This window comes from Protopterus annectens, chromosome 1.part2 (genome assembly GCF_019279795.1).
Source record: "Protopterus annectens isolate FY-2018-M chromosome 1.part2, PAN1.0, whole genome shotgun sequence".
NCBI classification, from domain to species: Eukaryota; Metazoa; Chordata; order Ceratodontiformes; family Protopteridae; genus Protopterus; species Protopterus annectens.
Window position 1 is genome coordinate 565,280,147 of NC_056727.1, and position 26,406 is coordinate 565,306,552.

The 26,406-nt window shown below is 37.0% G+C and overlaps 1 protein-coding gene across 2 annotated transcripts in view; it reads left to right on the top strand.

Annotated features, from left to right (window-relative positions):
- VIT (vitrin) overlaps window positions 1-26,406 on the top strand; it is a 1,072,224-nt gene that overhangs the window by 171,877 nt on the left and 873,941 nt on the right. For both annotated transcript variants that reach the window (XM_044057778.1, XM_044057780.1), the window contains exon 2: window positions 22,218-22,337. The gene's annotated coding sequence lies outside the window, so the exon portion shown is untranslated. The remainder of the gene's footprint in view (window positions 1-22,217; window positions 22,338-26,406) is intronic.

Consider the following 26,406-nt stretch of genomic DNA (forward strand, 5'->3'; position numbering starts at 1 on the left):
CCTTCAGATTGCATTTATTTGTAGCTGTTACGGTGGTGATTTGGTGACTACAATCATCTGAAAACAGTTGTCATAGAAGGCAATAAGATCAGCAGAGAATATAATGAGGATCTAGAAGCTGAACATAGCAAAAGCACATGAATTCATGGCACTAGCACCTCATAAAAAAAATAGGTCGAGTCAAAGAAGAATGGTAACCGTTCAAAGCAGCTAATGTGTGAAGACTATAGAACGGGTATGTGGCCAGTCCAAGTGTGGAAATAAGGCACACAAAGAAAGCTTTTGGTGGAGTGCAGAAGTCCAAGAAATTATTAAAAGAAAGGAGTACAGGAGAAACTAGTATACTGGGTGGCTAACAAAGAGGCTAAGAGAGTAGTCACAATAGTAAAGAACAAAGTATCAGAAGCACTCTACTAGCTTTTGGAAAGTGACTCAAGGCACAAAGAAACTCTCTCAGGTTGCAAGGCAAATACAGAAAGATAAAGAAGACAATCATCAGACACGATTCATAAGGGATGCCAGCAACAACCTCCTCAGCAGTCCACAGGTTATCACAGGTAGATGGAATAAGTATTTCCAGCAACATCCAAATAAATAAAAACCTACAGAAGCTGTACTGACCCAGAAACAGCCTGCTGTGAAAGAAGAAAAGAACAAAAGAACCTACCCTAGAAAAAGTAAAAACATCACTAGGGAAAATTAAGTTAAGCAAAGCAGCAGGTTCAGATGAGGTCACCACAAGTATGATCAAAATGCTGGGTGAGTTGGGGGAGAAATGGCTCCTGTGGGTACTCGTAGAGGTATGGAGAGAAATGCGTATCCCAGATGACTAGAGAATAACCATTCTAGTCCCAATGTACAAGAACAAAGAAGATATTCATAACTGTGGCAGTACGTGGGTATCAAACTCCTATCACACTGAATGAAAGTACAGGACAGGGTTTGCTTGATAAATGAATATGCAGAGTAGTAGAAAGTAAGATGGAAGATAAGCCATTTTGATTCAGATCAGGATGCAGCAGAACTGACTCAGTGTTTATGGTGACACAGATTGTGGAGAAAAAACTGGAAATAAGGAAATAGTCCAACTAGTCATTCCTAGACTTGGAGAAAGCATATGACAAGATCCCAAGAAAAATTATCTAGGCACTCGTGTAATGGTTTGAAGTTCCAGAAATACTGATAGAATTAGTGCAGGCTAAGTACAAGGGCCCAATGACACAAGTATAAATAGTGTGCAGTCTCACAGAGGAGTTTCTAGTGAGGGGGTGTGTCCAGCAGGGTTCTGAACCCACTAGTGATAGACTACATTAGCATACAGGCCAGAGGGACCAGAACAATAAAGCGGCTGTATACAGATTGTCACACAAAGTTTCAATGTTCTAAGGTGCACACTTAAGACCCTTGAAAGTTAAATGAGTGCCCATTTACTTTCTTTAGCTACCAGAATTAAAGTTACTTTATATCACTTTCTGACTAAACAGCTTGACTTGCATCTCTGTGTGTATTATATAGTATAAGCTCTTGCTCCATACATAGCTTAATATTTTCTAAGTAAAATTCAGTTTAGCATTTCAAAGTCTTTACTTTCATACAAGCATCTGTGCTTCTGTTCTGCACTAGTGTTTATTGGTGTTTAGTGGTTTTCCTCATTTTCATGGAAACAACATAATATATAAGGGCATTAGATATTGAATGTGGTATTGTACAAAACACCATCTGAAGTGAAAACACACACCATAGGCATTAAAATAATAAATAAAGCAGTACTGTGGTGTGAACATTATCTTTTTAAAACAGCATTTTAGAAAATGTAAACTTTAGCCATGAAATATTATTTTAAACATTAACAAAGCAGTTTCAATTTACAAATAAAAACTGTTATTACTCATCAGAATCGCAGTGGTGCAGCGGTTAGCATTGTTCCCTCACAGCAAGAGGTCCTCCCATTCGATACTCGGCTGGAGCGCCTTCTGTGTGGAGTCTGCATGTCCTCTCCCCACGGCCAAGTGACGTTTAAAGACATGCAGGTAGGTGCATGCATGAATGGGTGTGCCTTCTTTGAAGGCCGGGCGTCGAGCTGGCAACTTGGCACCATAAAAATCCACTACCAGTCATTAGCGGACCGGAGTTCCACTGTGGTGACCCCTAACCGGGAAATGCCAAAAGAATTCTCTCATTACTCATCAGAATCATCTCAACATACTTTCTAAGGACAACATTTTCCCAGAATAGACAGTCATTGTTTAGGACTTGTGATGCTGGACTTGGATCAAGCTACAGCAAACCCTACCCACAGTTCATTGCAGGTTTAGCCAAAGAACGCTTAACCTGCAGTTGTCACAATGGTTCAAGCCGGTTATTGTACTTCATTCTGGAACAGATGGTTTGGGTAGGAGTCAGAAGCTGGCAAGGTTAAATCAGAATGCCATAATAAAAAGAGGGAAGGGACCTTAAACAAAGAAAATGAGCTCTGAAATAGTAGTCAGTTTTATCTGAGTCTTTCCTGTGTTTATGTGTTTATTTATTTACTTACCACATGCTAACTGTGTAAGTACATTGGCCCAGGAACCCTTTTATGGCATGACCCAGGCCATGTGGCACCATATTATGAAAACAGTTACAGCATTAGTTTACAGGAATTATAAGAAACTTATTGTGTATTATAATGTACAACATGTCAGAGGAACATATATTTAACAAGAATTATACACACACACACACACACACACACACACACACACACACACACACACATATATATGTGTTGATTCTGCAATGATAATCATACCTTAGGAAGTATAATTAAGGTTAGTGGAGTAACAGGTAGAACATAAAGCATTCTAGTGTAACTACTACTATTTATATGATACAAATGGAACATAACTGCATAAGTAAACTATGTAAATGCAGTCATTCCCTAGGTATCCATGGAGATAAGCACATGCAAGTATCTACATATGTACAACATCATTATATAGATTTCACCTAAAGGTCATTTGTTTATCAAATGGTTTATGCAACTCATTGAAGCACATTTGGATTCCATGAGTCACAAGGTGTCAAAGACTTTGCATTAGGCAGGTTTGCCAAAGTACCTGCACTTATTTGCCTCCATTCAGTGTTCTTTCATAAGGGTTTTAGCAAGAGTAATATCTCTGATTTTCCCAGGAAGATTGCCCCATGTTGCTGATATTATATTAGCAAATGCCCTTTCAGTAATAGCCTTAGTAACTAAGATTCTATGTATAGCAAATGCCCTTTCAGTAATAGCCTTAGTAACCAAGATTCTACGTATAGAAGAATTTGACAACTTTCTTTCTATATTCATAACAGTTAATTCCTATCTACAGTTTCTTCTTAACTGGGAGACACTAGTTTTGATGTAGCAGTTTAAAAGTAAGAGACTTTTAAAGAAAGCTTCCTCTGTATGTGATAAGTAACCACTTTTATTTACTTTTTCACAAGTGAAGACTTACTGTATTTTCTGTATATTTACAGCAAGTCAAGTCGATATTTTGTCTGTTTACTTTTCATGAAAATAAAGAACAAGAATAAGAAGCAAGATGCAAATATTTTTACAAGAGTGTTATCATTTTATGATCTCTCATTTTTTGTTAAACTCAGAGGTTCTGAGGCACTTTACCCTCTAAAGGCAGTAATCTGAGAATTGATTTATTGATGTATTTTTTATTGTTTTATTTTTCTAAACTGGGTAAATCTCATTAGGCAACTACTGTTCATTTTCAGAAGTGACCTGTAAGATAAATGTTACAATAAAGAAAAGATCAAAGTATAACAAGAACATAGTTACACCAATCAAACCATTTCTGTGGTTAGCATGGCATGTTAGACATTGCAATTACAGAAGGAAGAAGTAACACACTCCATTAATAAGAGTAACGGGAGAGACAATTCAACAGCAAAATCAAACAGTAGCAATATAAAGACATATTTGCAAAACTATCCATATGGTGAGGTTACAGATGTACCTAGCTAGGGGTATCCAGGGTATCCATAGAGACCCTACTAAGGGAATAATGGTGATACTTGTGTAATGGCTCCAATATGTGTTATGGTGGGCTACAGATTCACCATTCATGTGCTTCCATCATACAGTCAATATCTTTAGTAGGCATGATGTCCTCCAGCACCCAAAATGCCAAATGAAGTTAAAACAGATTGTATTAAAGATTTTAAAATTCTTCAGCAGCCACAAAGACTGTATTAAAGAGTTTAAAATTATGCAACTGCTGTTGGGACTGTTAGTATAATATCTGAATGTATATTAGTGTTCAGAAACAAATATGTCAGATACACAGGAAATTAGTAAAGCAGACTTAAAGCATTAAAATAATTTGTCTGCCACAATATGTAGATTAAGCTCACTAATGAATATAAGGATCTCAAGCAAGCTTCCACCATTAAGGACTGAATCAGCTTTGGTTGTCTAGTTAAATGTGAAAGATTTTATGCCATGGAAGTGCTAATTAGGGACAGTTTTCATGTTCAATAAGAAAAGGTTTGAAAACATACTGTTTGTCTGATTGTGGACATATATGCATGAGCCTGTCAAGAATTACAAAGTGAGATGAAAATATAAGGATTAATTTCAGATGTGTGTCGGAGAGCAAAATCAGCATTTCAAAGGGAGGAGTAGGAGATCAGTACAGGAATAGTGCTTGCTGACTACATGTAATGTGGTCTTGGAATGTGGCTAATATGTACTTCATAAGTGCAGGTTTCAGAGGTGGTTTTCCTTACCTGGGCTGAACAAGAGGGTTTCCTTCATGAGAATATGAGTTGGTGTAATACTGCATGTTTACACTGTAGTATAGTATGGTGCAAGTGGTGTGTGTGCAGGAGTGTTTCAGTGTTTTTACGCAAGCATATTTGGTTTGGGTGTTTTACATTTTGGCTATATTCTTTTGGTCTTTGTTTTTCTAATGTATCTCACAACTTACACCAGACATAACCGTGTTAAGTAAAGGTAAATCTGCATCTGGCATGTACAAAAGCCATGAATGCTTCCAGGGCACCCGCCACATATCGAATAGTATAAGCACCACTGGACAGGGTAATACCACATACTGAGTCTATCATCTTCACATTGTAGTCATCTCACTACATACAGGCAAATAGCATGAAAACACGGATTGTACATTAGGTAAAAGCACTGTGTGTTTTAATCTTAATTAACCTCATTCTGTGGAATTTAACTTTCTAAACAAAGCTTATTTCAAGCAGACTGTGCTTCAAAGAAAAATATGTCATTTGCCTGAGTACCTCTCTTTGTATCACTGAGCATGGATTAATGTGATGGAATGCCACAGTGCAGGTATGTGAGAAAAAAAAAAAAAACTAAGTGCAGCAGAATCTGAGTAAAACAAGTATGCTATATAATGAAGTTTTACATGTTCTAGTATTGGGTCATCATATTACAGTTTAACTGAAATACTGCAAAACACAGCATCACATTTTTATACAGCTGCACAAACTAGGTCTAGCATGAGATGGATAGGTCTGGCATCACCTATGCACACGTCTTAAAAAGTATGTCATGAAGCAGCTGTGGACTGATTCTCTCAGAGCTTTTGAAGTTGTCACAAGGGTACTTAGATAATGTCACAACTCAAGTACCCTCAGTACATTCTTAACAAAGGTTCAGTAAATAGATATGAATAATGTGATGTCCCTACTCCGGGGGAGTAATCAAGGAGCTTCAGTCCTCACCACTGGCACCAGTGAGGGAAAGACACTAAGAGCAAAAATGTATATACACAGTATTTTCAGTTGCTGCTGTCTGCACCAAGCACAATTACCCTTAAGAGCACACAGGGAGCACACACCAGACCTGGGGCTAGACTCTCTGTCTCTCTCCAGGCCCCAAACAAGACTCCACACTGACCACTTTGGAGCTCTGTATCCCTGTTCCAAGCAGCTGACACACCCACTTAGATATTTGATTTTCACACACACACACATACACACACACACACACACACACACACACACACACACACACACACACACACACACACACACACACCTGGGAATGGCTGGCACATATTTACCAGCTGTGCCCCTACTGCCAAGACTGTAAGGTAATTATGCTGCCACCAGTCAGCTACTCTAAGGCTCTTACAAGGGTACCCAATTATACTGAGTAAAATGAATACTAATACAAATGGTAGAGTTTTAACAATGCAGCAAGGCTTTCAGGAGCATCCGCAGTGTCACTAAAATAAGCATAAGTCCTCTTAAGATGTTAAAAGTATTCTCTAAAAGACAAGCCGCAATGAAAAGTATAGAAATATTTAATAATAAATAATAAAATAAAAAACATGAGAATATTGAATATCTAGTTAAAATAAACACCATAGTTTCAAGCACAGGAAATATAAAAAATAACACAACTGGATAGATTCACACAGATGCAGAAAAACAATACTTAAATAAACTCACTATGTTTTCCTTACTGATAAAGGATTACTGTTCCCCTAGTCAAGTTACCTACTACAGCAAGGCAAGATGATGTGTGTTGAGTTGCTTACTACAGCAAGGCAAGATGAGGTGAGAAGTTGTGTGAGATATCTGTGACAGATCTTTCCTGTCAGGTTCCAAAGAACAAAGTGCTGCTGCGAGAGTTCCATCATATCACTCACTAATATCTAAATAATCATTTCAGTGCTGGTTATAGAATAACATCACATCTAGTCACCTGATTCTGGTACAATACGCACCCAGAGCTTTGCTAAGATCTGTTGCAGCATCTAAAAGCTATAAAACAATTTCAAAAACTTCACCCTTCCAGGCTAGCAATTTGTTCATCTCTAAGGACAATACAGTAAGATTCCTAGTCCTGGTTTTCCCAGACATTTTTTATCTCTGGCTGCAATCAGACCTGTAAGAAAAATCTTTATGGTCTAAACCAATCCATTTAATTTTCAAACTATTTTTCAAAATTAGCGGGACTGAAATTAACCTCTTCCCTTCCATAATTCTCTGTTAAAATATATACATTTAATCAGTTATAATAATACTGTCTGACATACATGTATATTTAATAACTGAAAAAATGGTCTGGATGCACCGGAAAGCATTAAATAATTTATTCCACAGATAAATACAAGCGCTTGTATTTATCTGTGGAATAAATTATTTATTGCTTTCCGGTGCATCCAGACCATTTTTTCAGTTATTAGTTGCCAGTTTTATGGTCTGTGTTTTCCACGTTTTGTTTGTTTATACATGTATATCTCTTTTCTGTCCAGCAAAACCCACTGTTGATGGATTTTAACATAAGCAACTTTGCAAATGCATTTTTAACACAAGCATCTGTACAAATCAGTGTGATAGTCAAATGACATAAAATTATTTACAGAACCCCCTCATATGTTACACATGCACTGCCCTACTCTCCCTGGCATGTATGCCACTACCTCATATCATCACAAGTTCAAACAACATATAAAGTAAAGATTATGTTTTTCTTATAAGTTTTGATAAATGTTATTTTCCCATACTCATTAAAGAAAGAAGATAGAAAAGTGACAACCTTTTCTGCACGTTGTTTCTCAGGCTCCTCTCTATCATTGACAATCTATGCTAGTCAACAAAAAAAGTCACGAAGAAATAATTATTTTGCAAAAGCTTATAATTTTTTACATTTGTTTTTAAATAAGCTATTTATTTTTATTAATTGTCGCATGAGTTTCATTTGGTCAATAGTTTTCTTTGCTGCTTTGCACTTTTTCTAGGACATCTATTAGGACCTGTGGTTTTATTATTTGAAACCCATTATCTCTTCCTACTGCATACATTAGCTTACAATGGAACCTCCTTGCCCATCTAACACTTTATAAACATGTTTTTCTACTGTGAGCAAGAGATTGCTCTTTGACAGCTCAAAAAGCCTTGCAAATGGATTTTTTATGTATCTGGTACTACTGCAGTAGAAAAACTAATAGTTTGCCCTATGAAACCACAACATATAGTCTTCATGATAGCACGGAGACTACTCAGCCACTCTTCACTAATTGTTATAGACCTACTGGCTGTCTTATTACTTTTGCCTCTCTAACTTTAAGTATCATGGATCTATTTTGAAACTATCCTTTCCTTTAAGTATTACAACAGCACAATCTGCAGAAAATCAGTCAACAATCAATTTGTCCTTCCAACACCACTTTATCCTAATAGCAACATGGAAAAACTGAATTTATTCTTGCAAATAATGGATATAAGGCAAATAACCAGTCCTGGACAGGACACCAGTCTTTCACAGGATACATGCATGTACTCACACATATACTACAGCTATACATATGGGTAATTTAGAGGATTATCAAAGTAAGTATCTTTGAGATATAGAAGGAAACCTGATTACCCATATAAGATAAAATTAAAAACACTTATAAGGCTACTATGTTGCGTCCGCGGTGGTGGTGCTGCGGTAGCATTGTCACCTCACAGTAAGATGCTGTCCGGTTCGAATCTCAGCTAGAGCGTCTTCTGCGTAGAGATATGCGTGAATGGACGTACCTTCATTGAAGGTTGTGTGTCAGGGCTGGTAATTTGACACGTAAAAATCAACTACCAATTATTAGCGGACCGGAGTTCCGCTGTGGCGACCCCTAACCGGGAAAATCCGAAAGACACAAGAACAAGATAAGGCTACTATGTTGCATATTTCAAAAGGTAAGACAGCTATGTATTAAAATATGTTGCAACCTAGGCTTGAATCTGCTATCTAGTATTTGTCAATGGTTCCAGAAAATTTCATTAAAGTACAAATTTCACCTAACATCATAAGCAGATTTATTTTGCTATCTTGTAGATGACAGTAGCATTGCATCTCCCTTTCCAAGCCTAGATATCATCCTATTTTCTGTGGAGACATCCTGCTTGCAACTACTTTCACAACAGACCTCTCTGTAATGATGTAATCTTACTCATTTGTTCACACTTTCGCTGAAACCCTCAGTTCTTAGTCGCTTTCTTCCTAAGCAATGATACATTCTTTCTCTTTCTTCGTAATACTAGTCACATTTCTGAAAAAAAAAACTCTAGTATTACTGACCTGCTACATGGAATGCATTACCTCAAAAATTATGTGGCTTTTAGAAGCTCAGGTATTTGGGATGAGTCTCTCTACTTATCTAACTATTCAGACTCAATACAGTTATTTTAGGGGTAATTGCTAAGTAGCTTAATTGTTAGCTTCCTAATATATTTTCATTCTTTGGCAACATATTAGATTCATGTTGTACCTTGATGTTTTGCTATACATTACTGTTTGGTTGAATAGGCTTATCTTCTTGACAGGTTGTTATTCCTGGTATGTGATGCATTTATTTGTGTTTGCAAACAAAGTGGCATATATATATATATATATATATATATATATATATATATATATATATATATACACACACACACACACACACACACACACACACACACACACACACATACACACCTGCTACTATCAATTTATGTGAGACAGAGAGGAGCTATGGTGTCCCACTGTACAACACTGGCCACCAAATAATATGCAAAAGGTATGCAAACTTTAAGAGCATATATAACAATATAGCCGGCGCACTACAAGCTAATACCATTTACATCCAAATAAGTTTCATACAGACTGCAGACAGAACTAACAGTTATTTAATCACAGTCAACCCTATTGTGTAGTCTTGGTAGGTAACATGCAGGAGTGAAAGTGAAGTGAAGGAAAAAAAGTGAAAAAAAGAAAAGGAATACCCAGAAGGATCTACCATGGATCCAGTACTCTTCAGTGTGTTTGTCTGAGACATATCTGTGAAAATACAAAACACAGTCAAGAAACAGGAAAAACTACTATGCTGGGACTGTAGGATGAGGGTGGAGGGTAGGAGATGTTGAGTGACATGAAGAGTGAACAAAAGGCGGAAGTGAGAGGAAATTAGTGAAGCATAGACAAGTAGTGGTGTTAGACCAGACCACAATTACTTGCTGTGAAGTATCAGCTCAGGAAGTGGACGTAATGGCAAACAAACAGGAAAACATTCTATAGATGTTGACCACATCTTGACCCCCAAACTAATGGAGAGAGAGGGGGCAGGAAGCAGCAGAGGAAATAAAGTTGGGAGAGATCCCTGTAGCAGCGCGGAGAGTAACAAAGAGAAGAGAAGCTTACAAACTGATCACACCTTGGTCAGAACACAGCCCTGCATGCTGCATGTTTTGGAGGCCATATAGATGCATAGGATGGAGGGCTGCTGGAAAAGGAGGGAAAAAAGGAAAAAGCACATATAATAGAGAAAGGGGTACCTAACTATATTACCAAAGCTGGAGAGCAGCTCTAGAATGAGGGTGCCATGATATCAGTGCACAAGATAATGCCAGAGAGATGTGAAGTGCCATCTTATCAGTGCAGACAGATGGATTAACAAGAAGACAGGGGGAGATTCTCTAGGTGGCTAACTACTCCCTAAATCTGTTTACTTAACATTTTTTTCTTTTTTATTTACTTTTAATTTTATTAATATAATTTGTTTAACATTTTTTCTTTTTATTTTTTTCATTTTTTCAGTTTTAATCTTTCTAATATTTAAAAATTAAATGGTTAAAGCTAAACATAACAAACAAACAAAATTCACAAAATATACAAAAGTAAATAGCATTTAAAACTGGACAAATTTTAAGAATATAATTATAGACTTAGATAGTTGCTTTAATATTTGGATTTAGTGACATGGACTGACTTGTATCATGTCATGTGAGTGAATTCTTCTGTCATTAATGAGTGAGAACCAATTACATTTAATTTGCAGATGGTGATATACATTAATTGTGGGAATCAGCATAATATTCACAAAATTCTGGATAGCAAGAGGTGTGCTGATTGTCATTGAAGTCACTGTCAGTTTGGTTTCTATATGTGTATACCAGCTGAGATTCCTTTAAAAAATACTCTGCTCTCCATGAGGTTGTATGACTATGCAGTTAGTTTATATAAGTAGGGGAAGACTGCAGGAGAGAAGTACCACACATGGAGAATGCAAGGGGACAACGTTTTTTATAAATGTCACATTGAGTTCAAGATTTGACTGTTTTCGTCTGCAATGAACCTTTGTGAACTTGCAACTTACTGAGGTGTAGGTGAAGCATACATTCATACAATTGGTGCAAGTTATAAAATGTTCACTACTTTTGTTCATGAAGTAGAGTAAACAATAATATATTAAAACTTGAAATTTACTTTACGGATCTTTGCACTGTTTAATTTTTTGATACAGTGACATCAGACTCAAAACTTTCTTTCAGTCATCTAATGGGTTTAACAGATGAAGGCCATAAATACTTTTACAGTGCAAATAAAGAGTTTGTGTTCAACATGCAAAAATTACCTAACAAACAAAACACAAACATTTCACTCTTCTTGTAAATGAGGTTGAGAACTAAAGAAGATGCGAAAGAATAACTAAAACCAATGAAAAAACTGAACTTACAGGTTTGTATTCAGACTGCAAACAGTTTCACAATATTACACGTTTTCGATGTTCACATCTTAAGATGTGTTGTATAAGTTTGCCGTTCAAAGGGTGATAGCTGTTATTCCTAAAAAACAAACCAAAAGGTGTTCATGTCTAAACAAGACAAATCATGATAGCAATGAAAAGCAAAACTGGAGTTTTATAAAAAGCAGCATGCATGGAACTAGTGATACAGCTAATGATATTTTTTACTTGAAAGAGATGTCAAGTTTTCCCTTAAACCATTTCCTCTGATGTAAAAGAAATGTATTTGCTTGGTGCATTTGTTGGATAAGGAGAATTGGCAGACTACTGATTTTCATAACACTAGGCACATAAACATGCAGTCCAGGATTCATGAATCTTTTTTTCTGGCACACAGAATGGCATAAGGCTGCTGTATCAGCTTCTGTGGGGACTGCCATTGGCACCCCTTAAAGGAGGGTAACGCTGCTACACTGATTCGGACAGCTGAAATCAGGATAGCTCTGCAGAATGTAAACCATGCATGCTCTACTAACGTAGTACCAGTTCATAATGACAAAGGCTATGGACAATTGAAGTAAGCTTCACATTCTGCAGTTCTGCATACAGCTTGGCAGTGTGCCCCCTTTTCCTCCCGCTTCCTATGTACTTCCGTTCATTGCTGGTGGTAGACAGTGTATTCAGGGAGCACCTTTCTGGTCATGTGATTATTTTCTAGGTACATGGGTCTTGCATCATTGCTACCCATCATCCCTTGCATCCTCCCATGTGATGTTGTGATACTGTGACACCCACATTGCATGCAATGCCTGAGGAGGCATGTGTATAAATTGCTGCTGGAGTGCCATACCTCAGCACTTCATGCTGTGACTCATAGGAGTACACTGGGCAGAGCAGGTCTCCAGTAAGGTTGTGTATTTGTTTTAATTGCATTATTCATGCTATGCTCTGCACCACAAGCTCTGATGGTATTTGCAGTACTCAGTATAGCTCTGCACCCCTTCCCTCTCCCATTGCACACTAGGAGTTTTCATGCATCGCAGCTGTAATGTATAGCCCTTTGTAAGAAAGAGTGTACATCAGCCTTTGGGACACAAAAGTGCTGTAAGCTTATGAACTCATGTTTCCAAAAGCTAGAAAATCCCTGATGTCTGCTAGGTTTTACAGTTTCACACTCTACCCTTAGAGTTGGATCCCCTGCAAAACATCGAATGGTCATAACATCTAAGCTCAGAACACTGAGACCATAACATCTAAAAGCCATAACATCTAAAACTCATAACATCAAATTTCATAACAGTGAAACTTTACATCACAACTTCAAAACCTACAAATCACATGTAAATAACACCCCCTTCACCTAAACCAACACCAAAATAGTAAACATACTTTCTACTAATTTTCTGCAGGGGGTCAAGCCCCCCCCCCTGCACCCCCACGTTATAGGTTTTAGATGTTATGGTTTCAATGTTTTGAGCTTCAGTGGTATGAACTTTAAATGTTTTGAAAGGGATCCTTAGAGTTATACTATTACAGAGTGAAGCTGGAAGCTCATGTAATTTATTTATAAATTCAGGGCAGCGCAGTGGTTAAATGGTTAGAGTTGTCGCCTCACAGCAAAATGAAGAAATTATTTCATTTCCTCTCATGGTGTATAAAGTGTTGCAAGTGACATTTGTAGATCTGTTCACACTACTTATCATGTATGTAAGAAAAAGGTTTTGCGTGCAACATTAACATTCAAAACAGTGCATAATAATTGTTGACGTAATAAACATTCAGATGTGAAGCAACATAATTGTTGACGTAATAAGCATTCAGATGTGAAGCAACATAATTGTTGACATAATAAGCATTCAGATGTGAAGCAATTGATGTGATGCTACTTAGCTGCACTTTCCATTTCCTACCAGAATGGATCATAGAGCACTATATGCATTAGTCCACCCAGAAAACTAAGTAAAGGCAGCAAATCCCTAAAACGTTGTGTAAGGAGTCAGCATGCTACTGAAGAAATAAATTAGAATCAAACACCTTTTTCTTCTGTTAACTTACAATACAAATGGTTTCTGTCACTGAACTGTAACACCCCTAAGTTTTATCCTTTTCAACCTTTCTGGCACTATAACCTGTACTCATTGTCCATTACAGAAAAGCTTATTCGTAAGTGATGCATCTTTTTGTCTTCCTTGCATTCTGTTAGTCTGCACTGCTTTACCTTGTATTCTGTTATTCTACTGAGATTTATATTTTAACTCTGTAGCTAAGATTTACTATGCAACAAATGTGTAATTCATTTTGTAATAGAATGTGTTCTGTTATATTGAACTTTGGAACGTTTCTTCCTGGGCCTCCGCTGAAAGAGGGCTACTAGCCAAGTTGGACCCCTTCCCCGGTAAACAAATGTAAAATAAATAAATAAATAAATACCAAAGAGTAAAGCTGGAAGCTTATATAATTTATTTTTAAATTTGTTAATGAGGTAAGAACATTGGTCCAAGGACCCTTTTCATGCACATCCTGGACCTTGAAGGCATTACATGAAGAATAATACGAGAAACTTTCCACAAACGTTTAGTACATGACAATACATTTGGTATATGCATATACAGATTTTACATTTTATATACATATAGACATATATATACAAATACATACAAACATTGACAAATATTTCATCTTATATGTTTATCATTCATATTCCAGAGTCGAAAAAAAATCAAAAGTTTTCATGCGTAAGAAGAGGGTAAGAACTTATATAGTGAGACTAATAGTTAATATTAAGCCATTGCAACATGGAATTCTGTGGGAGAGAGAGGATCTGTACAACATGTGTTCCTTAAGAGTGGTCTGCTATAAATACTTGTTTGCTAGCAGCTGACACTTGCTTAAAATAGCATATGCTCTAACTCCCACTTGCCTGATCTTACTTATTTGTCTAGCCCTCCCACCACCCTACCAAACCCTACTCTACTGAACCCTAAATCTAACCCTGAAACTCCCATCTGGTCCATAACCCTAACAATAGCACGCCTCTCCAAATCACTGACCCTAAAGTACCCAATTGCTCCCTAAACCTAAAACTCCACTCCTACTTCCTAACCTTAAACTCTTGTCCCATTCCCTAAACCCAAAACATCCCTATGGTCTTAGCTCTAAACTCCCTTCCTGCACCCTAACCCTTAACTTCCCACACACTAACCCCAAAACGTAACCCTGCTCCCTAAACTTAAACCCCTGACAATCACTGCCTGAAACCCTGATTTACACTACCATCCCCTCCTCTTTCTTCCCTACAGTTGCCATACTTAGCATGTTCAAACTCAGCTACAGTGTTTGGGTGAGGTGCGTTTGCCCCACTCTCCAAACATATAGTTGAGTTCAAGCCCTACTAAAAGCCCAATCTGAACTACAAGATGCCCAATACCCAGGCTTTGAGACAATGGTCTTTGTGCCCTAGAGGCTCGTGAACTCATAGTTGACCCACATTTAGAACTGCAATCTTAAACAAGGAAACACTAACCACATTAAACCACAAAAAATTTAAATGCAGTTTTTGCCATTGTGACCTATTACAGTATAGTAAAGGTGACAGATTAAATAATTACAACTTACATATTTTTAAGAATATCTCGCTTATAAAATAATACTAAACACATCAAATAAAAACACAGAATTTTTGTTTTTTTACAGGAAACTTTATTTACTCTTTACCATCTACCCAGTGGGGTCTGTGGCTGCACCAACACACACACACACACACACACACACACACACACACACACACACACACACACACACACACACACACACACACACACACACACACACACACACTCACTCACTAACTGTTCTGAGTTAATGTGATTTTAGAGACAATCTATTTGGTTAGTGGGGAATATGGGTAGTGAAGTCCCCTGCAAACACATCGACATTTAGGATTTTATTTTCTGAATTCAGACAATGTTTTCAAGTTTTAAGGACTTTTGTTTACTCTTTTAACATTTATGCAGTGCTGTAGGCTCACTTACAGCAGTACTCCATTGATGCATATGAACTATTGATAAGTTTGAAATGATATTCAGAATAGTGATGATATAAGCATCAGCCTTCTGTTAAGTAGCCATAGTTGCCAGCATATTTGTGATACTTTCTACTTTCAAACAACGTAGTTTAATGGCTGCCCAGATGAGCATAATTAGCTTTTCAGTTGACAAAATGAAGACATTTCTCAATAAAACATAACTTTCTGAAAACTTAATATTATCTTATGTCATATCAAAATGTTTCAGTTATACCTTTCCAGTGATATTTAGAGGGATATTTAGAACGAAGCTAGAAACTACTTTTACTGCTAAAATATTCCATAGGTACTGTAGAACAGAGCATGTGTTCTGACGTTAAGAAGCATTTCCAAGTGTAGGCACATGCATATAAATAGTGAGCATGTGCAGGTAGCAGTGCCATTTTGAGAGAACAGCCAGAGAGTTAACATGTATGAATGTAGTAGTCATTCTGTTTATAAGTTTATTTAAGTTTAAGTTACTAAGCCTCAATCCTGATGTGTTTGTGTGTAATAAAGCTGTTTGAACTGAACCCACAACTGTTCGTCTGTTTTATCCTGACCGGACGAGCGACATGGTGTCAGAACCAGGATTAAGAGTGCAACTTCTTCAAGCCATGAGGTTCAGAGTTGACAGTGAAGGTATATTGAGCAGGTTGGGTGACACAGTGCTCAAACGATTAAAAAGGGCCAGAAACAAACTTCAGGTAAGCAAAACTTGCACAAATCAGTAGTTTGCAACAAAAACAATACAGAGCAGTCATAAGGCACAAAACGCATTATTAATCAAATGAGTAGCACAAAACGTATTATTAATTAAGCAAAAGGCACAAAGCACATTATTAATTAAACAAAGTGCTTGAAGCCACGATATTTGATAAAAATATCAGAAATACTTATATGGAGTTCAGAATTACCTTTGGTTTGCATAACTAGCATGTTTAAAGCAAAACGAGCACAAGAAAAGTATAATGAGCATGATACGAGCTTAAACAAGCATAACAAGTACAATAAAAAGGCAAAATAAGCTTGGAAAAGAAAAGCAGCTGCATGTTTTAAGTAAACGACTGCATTTTGGCATAAGCTATTATTTCGCATTGACCAAAGCTATTCAAAGCATAACTAGAGTTGTTCGAAAAAAGTGTGCGAAGTGTTTGCAGAGTGTGTGCTTTATTACGGTACTATAATTTCAAAGAGTTTGCTGTATGCAAAGTACAGTTATTTTGCAAAGTACAGTCAAAGTACAGCCATTTCGAAACATTTCTTGGGCTGTATACATTTATTCACAGACTGCCACCATTTCAAAGTGTTTCTTACACTGTACAGAGTTATTTCGCAGAGTACAGCCATTTTGAAAAGTTCCTGTGCTGTATACAGTGCATTGCAAAGTGCATTCATTTCAAAGTGTTTCTTACTCTGAGCTTCTTGTGCTGCATACAGTTATTTCACAAAGTACAGTCATTTCAAAGTATTTCTTACATTGATAAAGGGAGGTTTTGTGAAGTAAAATGATTTTAAAGTGTTCTTGTGCTATTGAGACTTATTTGGCAAAGTGCAGTTATTTCAAAGAGTTTGTTGTGCTATTTGGCATAATTACAAATTTCTGGCATATCTAGATATATATATATATATATATATATATATATATATATATATATATATATATATATATATATATATATATATGTGTGTGTGTATGTGTATGTTTGTACATGTAATTTCAGGCACCTTCACTACTGTGTGTTGATATGGCAGAGGCATTTTACAGACGTGAGTCCACTCGTGTATGATCATAATATTGCAGAGAATTGGAGAGTATTTGATCAGGAATACAATATTTTCATACAAGCAGCTTTTTCTGACAAAGATGCACATACAAGGGCATTTATTTTGCTTAATTTATGGTCAGAAACTATTGAAAGAGAGTGTTATTTTGTGTATGCACCAGCAGTATATGCAAGGGAGAGGGAGAAAACCACCATATTGTTGTACTGGCTGAATCAAGATAAGACCCTGAGTGCTTGAAACGTAAATTTGGATGAATGTGCAACCCCCAGGCACATGTTACATTAGAGAGACACCTATTTTATACAAGAGACCAAAAGCGATGAGAAACTTTTGCAGCTTAAATCACTGACTTGAGAAATAAGGCTTAAAAATGTAGATTTGGTGATTTGAAAAACAAGTTAATAAAGGACAGGCTTGTGTGTGGTGTCAATAATGTTGCAGTGAGAAAGACTTTGCTTCATGACAGTGATTTAACATTGAGCAAAGCTATACAGATTTATCAAATCCATGAGCTCACAGAAAGCCACACAAGTATACTTGCAAGTGATAAGATCATGGTTTAAGCAGCCTCTAGAGCAAGCATAAACAAAATGCAGCATGTAGCTAGCAGAAGCAGGCCTAAGCACATGGCAGCTGCAGCCCCTGCAGGTTTTCCAGGGAGGACCTGTGACTTTCTAACAAGTTCCAAGACTAGCTCAGCAAAATGGACATGCTCAGTGCAGTATAAGGGTGAGTCAGCAAAACCCAAGTCAAGTCTTATTATTAACTGTCGTAATTGTGGTGCCAATCATGAGTCTAAAAGAGAGAAGTGCTTAACATTTGGTCAGCAATGCCACGTGTAAAAAATGGAACCACTTTCAAAAGTTTTGCAAATCAAGCAAGCCTCATTCAGTTATTAAGAATGGTTACTCAAAAAAGCAAGTTGATCATGTAGAAAGCTGCAACCCTACTTTCTATGTAGATGGTGTATCAGTGGTCATTGAAAAGGTTAATGCAGTAGATTTGTCGGCAAAGAATGAAGTGTTTTGTACTGTCCTAATCAATGTTAAACCCACGGAGCTCAAAGTAGACACTGGTTTTAAGTGTAATGTTATAGAGTAAGAGCTGGTGAACAACTTATTTGGCTAATTGTGAGAAGCTTGTTGCTTATGGAGGTGAAGAGATTCAAATCAAAGGCTCAGTAGTGCTTTCATGCTCTTCATCTGGGAACAGTTACAGCTTGCAATTTTCTGTAGTCATAAGACCTGTGCAGTCATTATTAGGTCTCAGAGATAATTTAAGAATGAAACTTTCTTTTACCAAAGAAGTACATCATGTAAGCACATGTCCTAGTTCAAGCTTCACTGATGCTATTTTCTCAGAGTATGTTGTTGTTTTCCATGACAAGCTAGGCAAACTTCCTGTTGTGTACTCCATGAAAGTAGACTCACAGGTCAGTCCAGTGGTCAGACCAGCAAGGAAAGTTCCAATAGCTATGCAGGGCAAAGTCAAGGTCCAGTCAGACAAGATGGTGCAGCAAGGTGTGATTTGTCCAGTCAGAGAACCAACTGAGTGGGTGTCTTCCATGGCAGTTGCTCATATGAAAAGCTCAGATGAAATCAGAATATGCATTGACCCAAGAGACTTGATAAAAGCATTAAATAGACCTCATCATCCTATACGCACAGTCGAGGAGGTTGCCACCCTCATGCGAAGTGCCGCTGTTTTTTCTGTCTTGGATGCAAAAAGTTAATTTTGGCAAGTAATGCTCGATCACAAATCTTCATTACTGAGTACATTCAGCATGCCATTTAGTAGTTACAGATTTCTCAGAATGTCTTTTAGAATAAATTCTGCCAGTGAAGTCTTTCAGCATGCAAAGGAGCAAATTATTTCAAGTTATCCATGTGCTATAATAGTGGATGATTTCCTGGTGGGAGGTAATGAAGAAGCAGAGCTTGACATAAACCTCAGGAAATTTTTGGACAGAGTGCTTGAACTGAACTTGAAGCTCAGTCCTCTGAAATATAAATTCAGGCTACCAGAAGTTACTTATGCAGGTTATTTATTTATCAGTACAGCCTTATGACCAGACCCTTCCAAACAAGCAGCTATTCTTGATATGCCAGCTCCAGACAATGTCCAAACCCTACAGCATTTCCTTTGTATGGTTAATTTATCATTGACTTTAGTGAGTTATCGGCACCTTTAATACAGCTGGCATGCAAAAATGTTGCCTGGCCATTGTTGGAACAGCACCAGAGAGCATTTGATAACCTCAAGCACCAAATTGCCAACACACCTACATTGAGATGCTATGATATTTACAAACCAGTAGTTCTTTCCTATGATGCTTCAAAGTTTGGTCTTGGTGCAGTTATTCTTCAAGAGGGCAGACCAGTTGCCTATGCATCTAGAACTCTTATCCAAACTGAGATACAGTATGCTCAAATTGAGAAGGAACTTTGGGCAATTGTATTTGCATGTTCGAAGTTCCACGATTATATTTATGGCTGAGCTATCCAAATCGAAAAAGTCATTATTTTAAAGAAGCCTATGCATACAGCTCCAGCAAGACTAGAAAGAATGATGTTTAGATTACAAAAATACAACTTCAAAATGGTCTATACAAAAGGCAAACTTCTTTATCTGGCTGATACATTATGCAGATCACCCAGAAATACAACGAAACAACTTGACACAGAGAATTTTGACTTTGATGTCATGGAAATAAGTAATGTTTCTACCATAAGGCTTGATGAGCTGAGAGGATTATACAAAGACTGATCCAGTTTTGCAGAAGCTCAACCACTTCATCAATGTTAGATGGCCGTCAAAGCAATCTTGCGTACCACCAGAAGTACAACCTTATTTTCTATACAGCGATCAGATGCTGGTGGAAGATGGTATCATTTTCAAAGGTCCTAAAGTTATTGTTCCTACTTCCTTACAACATGAATACATTCAGATTTTGCATCTTGGCCACCCAGTTTCCAAAGCTACCAAAAGAAGGGTGAGAGGACTAGTATTTTGGCCTTCTCTGTCGAAAGACATTAATAAAGTGCTTTCATCTTATTCATTATGCAATAGTACTAAATTGCATTTGCAAAAAGAACCACTTCATCTAAGATGGATTCCTGAACTACCTTGGTCAACAGTAGCCATTGACATATTTGAGTGTAACAAGCAGCATTACTTAGTGTTGGTAGACTCTTATTCAATCTGGTTTGAGATCGATTTGCTACCTAACCTAACATTCAGTGCTGTTATTACTAAGTTGAAATCTCCTTTTTCAGTACATGGTATTCCACACAAAGTTATTTCTGACAACGGTACCAAGTTTACCAGTCAATTATTTCAGAAATTTGCAAAAGAGTGGGACTTTATCCCTATTACTAGTAGTCCAGAATACCCACAGTCAAAAGGCTTGCTGAATGTGCAGTGCAGAGTGCAAAGCAATTACTAGAAAGGTCAAAGTGTGACAATACTGATATCTTCTTGAATTTACCTAATCTCAGAAATATACCCCGTGACAACCTGCTTGGCTCACCTGCTCAGAGATTTCTATCTTGGCAAACCAGAACAACCTTGCCTATCCGTTCTAGTTTGTTGGTGTCTAATGCTAAAATCACTACAGCAATCAAAGCCCAACTCTTTAAGAAGCATTCCTTTCAGAAGTCCATCTATGACAAAATGAGCAGATTTCTTTGTCCTTTGAAAGAAGGAGAGACAGTGAGGATGCAAATGGCAAAAGGCTTTGATCGAATTGGTCAAGTGAGAGCTATATGTGCCGAGCCGAGATCCTACTTAATGTAATCTGAGGGTATAGAATACAGGTGAAACTGCAAGCATCTTCTTCTGGTGTCTGAATCAATATCGCACCATTGTACCTGTGATACAGACTCTAGATCTCAGAGCAACCCAGACAATGTTCATACTGAAGAACATGTCTCAGTACCTATTCCCATTTCTGATGATGTCCCAGATGTCCCCAAAAATGAACATTCCTTGAAGACAGTCCCCACTGCTAGATGCAATTCTAATATTTATGTTACATGATCAGGTCGTATTTCTGGACCTAGTGTAAAATATACAGCAACCTGGATATGATTGTTTTAGATGTGTTTTATTTTATATGATTACATTTCAAAAATAATTAGTTCTGTATAATTGCATGTCAAAAGATCATTTCTGTGTAATTACATGTCAATGAATACCGTCATTAGTGTATAACCTATTTCACAAAGAGAGAGGATGTAGAACAGAGTATGTGTATGTACCTTTAAGAAGCATTTCCAGATGTAAGCATGTGCATATAAATACTGAGCATGTGCAGACAGCAGTGCCATTCTGAGAGAACAGCCAGAGTGTTAACATGTATGAGTGTAGTAGTCAGTCTGTTTATAAGTTTATTTAAGTTTAAGTAACTAAGCCTCAGTCCTGATGTGTCTGTGTGTAATAAAACTGCTTGAACCGAACCCACAACTGTTCATCTGTTTTATCCTGACCCGACGAGCGACATGTACCACATTCATGATTTTGATCAGGGAAGTTGCCTATGTACGGAATGTCATATAAAACTAAGAAGAGGTAGAAGCCTTTTATTTGGTTTAATGCTTAATTCTCTCTTCAGAACATTACATTAGTTTCTGGCATAATAACAATAGATATATAATATTTTATGTTACTAGACCATTAAAGTTTGCCAAATAAGTACCAATATCTGTTAGAAGTACTCATTAACATTAATTCATAAGTACAAAATATGTTTTATATAGTAACACAGTTTTTATTTTACAGCACAAAACATGTACAGTAACATGCTTTTTATTTACAGCACAAAATATGCATTATATAGTGATACACTTTTTATTTTACAGCAATGAGTCTGAGCTGCCAAGAAAGAACGTGACAGTAAGGAAGGTCACACACTTCTTCCTGTTCATCTGCAGGTGTAAAAAGGGTGGCCAGTTCAGTTCCAGAACTATTACTTCATTAAGGTAGGTTCATATTATGTAAAACTTCACTGGTTGTACAGGTCCAAAAATTCTTTGTACTCTTAACAGAAGAAGTCCAAGGGACATGAGTTATTATAGCAATAACCCATGCCTAGGTGTGGATAATGCTGGATTTACCCACAACCATGGGTAAATCCAGCATTAGCCACACCCAGAAATGGGTTATTGCTATTATACAATGACATTATTTAAGAAAAAAATTAATTACTTTTCTTAAATAATGGCATTGTATAATGCTTGCTTGCTGCCCTTCCGCAGCTGTCTGGTAAATCCAGCATTAGCCACACCCAGAAATGGGTTATTGCTATTATACAATGACATTATTTAAGAAAAAAATTAATTACTTTTCTTAAATAATGGCATTGTATAATGCTTGCTTGCTGCCCTTCCGCAGCTGTCTGGTATTCTTAAGAATATAAAAATGAAAAAGTTAATGAGGGATTTCAAAGATTTTAAAGATGGCAACATCTTTGAATGGCCGAGGGAAGAACGACAGAATGTAGTTCAAACTATGAACCACACTGCTTTAGAACCACCTAACCAGCCACCAAGGGTGGATACTTTTGCAAATGGGTCAACCCTGGAGGCAGTATCCACAGTCATATCAAATAAGTCTCCAATTACTACCTCAACTGTTACTATGGCAAATTTAAAGCCACATTCCACGCATATTAACTTAGTGCCCAGTACTTCCACAGACACTATACCGAAGGTAGGGGTTAACTATACCCCTTTTCACTACCAATTTCCTGTCCCAGTAAGAGACAGGTTTCAGAGAACTGGTCGAACTCAGAGTCAAGAAAGAAAAAGGAAGAAATTTTAATAGAGATTTCAGAAGAACAGTCCTTGATGATTAACTTGTCAAATGAAAACCTGGATAAAGCAAGTATTAGTATTTTGTCTAAAGGACTGACATTTATTCCCTCATTAACTTCTGACCTAAATGAGTTCTATGTTGATATAAAAATGTTTGGTAGGAATTTAACTCTAAAATCGATTTTTGGGAATAGCTCTTCTACTAATGAATGGACATACAGAAAACCAAGTCCATTTGTTCTGGTTAATCATCCCACCATGGAAACATTTGTCCGCCTATGTGAAAATGAAATAGGGAAACTTAGGGATAACCAGATGAACAAAAGGCACTTTATGAATATGACATCAGATGAGAGCAAAGCTCTATCCAGGATAACAGAACATATGAAGTTATATCCCGTAGCTTGCCAAAGGTCCATAAACACCTGGAGGACCCACCATTAAGACCAATTGTGGCGGGATGAGGTTGGGTGACTGAACCCATCTCCATGTATGTTGAGAATGAGTTAAAGCAGTAACTATCAAGAATACAGTCACTTATTAGATATTCTTCACAACATGCTACTTACAAACATGGGTGTGGCAATGGCACACCATGTGCCAACACCTACCAATTTTTGGTTCAATTGTATTATAAACGGTATATAAATAATAATAAAATCCATGGATGGAGAATTTATTATTTTATTATATTATTGGTGATGATATTTTATTTATTGTATTCGGATATTGGATGTTAAAATCAGCTATGATGTCACGGCAAGGTCTCCGAACAGGAGTACATTGCAAGGATACTTATACGAATTATTTATATCGCCATAATATATGCAAGTCATATCTACTGATACTCCTGGGAACCCACAGGAATGAGAAAATGTGGGAGATGCAAGATGCTCACATATTTAATCTGTTCCAGTTTTTAGGCATCCAGTAAATGGCAAAGAATATAATTTCAAGGTATCTGCCACATGTAACACCAAACATCTAGTATACTTAGCGACCTGTAAACAGTGTACAGCATTATATATATAGGGAAAATGGACCAATGCTTCAAGGACCATATTTTAAGGCACCTTAGAGATATTTTACATGAAGAAGTTCAAAATAGTTTGGCCAACCATATGAAATGTTTTCCTACACATTCTTTCTACTTCCAAGCTGTGGCTATAATTATACCAAGTCCCAGAGGAGGAGATGTGAAGAATCTAACAAAAACCCAAGAAATAAAATGGATCACTAACCTTAGAGCACACAAGTATCCAGGGTTAAATGTTGTAGTTCCCCTTAAACCTGTGTTAAAAAATAGGCATATATCCAATAGTTGATTATCTGAGGAAGGCTTGCTCTTTAAGTGTTTAATGAATTGAAGTTACTGAAGGCGTGTCCAAAATAAATGTTCCTGATAGGTACACAGATGTTTAAAACATTCAGCACAAACCTAAAAGATTTACTGAACTGAAGAAGGCCTTTATAGGTTGAAAGCACATTTCTTCTTTTTTGCCCTTTGGTTTTAAATTAAGTTTTACGTTTAAATAAAGCCTAAAGTTTTAAATTTTCAACATTAAGGTTTCAACGGTATCTTTAGCTCCGTGGTGGTCAACTCAGGAATATTTTCTGTTTTTTCTCACTTATGGTTATGTATGCAGGGTGCAGTGTTTCTAGATGAACATCTCACCTTCCATACATTTTCTAATGCAGCAGCTTTTGTAAGCAGGAAGCAGAAGCAGGGCCCATACACAAAAAAAAAAGACAACGCTAAAGAGTCACTTGGGATTTTGGTGTATATTTATGCTGACAATGTGTATTATGTGGCCTATGTCCTCCTTTCCAGGCTCCAGCCAATTGTCTCTCTGTCTTTAGACTGGAGGTAGCTAAAAAGCCATACGGATATACCACGCAATTTCCTGCACTCTCTCTCACTCACTGTCTATTTACATTTCTCTGTTTTCATTGTCTAAAGCATATGTATTTCAGAAGCAGGTATAAAACAATCCACGGCAACTATGTACAGTATACATTATATATTGTAATCTTCACTTTTGCATTATGATATGCATGGAACTATCATTGTAATTAACTTTAAAAGACATTCACTGGAGAACAGGAATACAACAATATTTATGCAAATGGCAAAATGGCAAAATCTGCATTATCGGGGAGGTCATATCATTGCAGGGCATGTTTATGGTGGAATGCTTTAGCACCTGATATTAGAAAAAATATCTGAATTTTAAAAAGGCTTTGATAATTGATTGAGAAATAAGGTTTATGATCCTACTGTAACAGGTGTTAAATGACAGAAGGTCTTTCTAGGCTTTGAGTTTGAAAATAAGAATATGGAGCATTAACATCATTTGAGCAGGGTTAGATAATTTGCAAAAGTCTGTGGCACTAGTATTATGAACTATGCACATTTGTTGATCATTTGCTATGCTGTACTAGTTTCAATAAAAGGTGTTTCTTATCCAGGGGTATTTGTTGTTCATTTGTTTGTTTACTTTTTCTAAGTGCAAAGATTATAACATAGTCCACTTCTGAAAAATCGAATCGGGGCTGCTTGTTACCTGGAAGGCTTTGTGCTGAGGTGCCAAAAGAAAGCGAATGTTTCTATCAAAGCTATTGTATATTTATTTTATTTTATTATTAACATGGGTTCACTATGTGCCACAGAATTAAGTAATAAAAAATGCTTACAATGAGTAGAAAGAAGAACTATAAAATGGTATTTCACTGAAAATATGTTACTTCTCCCCAGACATGTGTGATATAAATTCTGTAGCTATATATATATATATATATATATATATATATATATATATATATACATGGATTCACTAGACAATCTCGAAATACTGAAATGTCGAATTTCAGTATTTCGAGACTGAATAGTCGAATACCCACATAACCGAATACGCAAAACCGCGAATAGCACAATCGCGACCATACACACACACACACACACATACACCTACCTAACTACACTAAAACAAACAAAACAACACACAAAAACACAACATAATACACACACACACACACACACACACACACACACACACACACACACACACACACACACACACACACGCCTACCTATTAGCAGGGGGCAAGTCCCCCTGCAACCCCCATGTGGAGGCTGTGCACCCCCCACACACCCCTACTTATCTATACTAACACTGAGGTGACACTAAATACACAAACACACAAAAAATACCATTACACACACACACACTCTTTA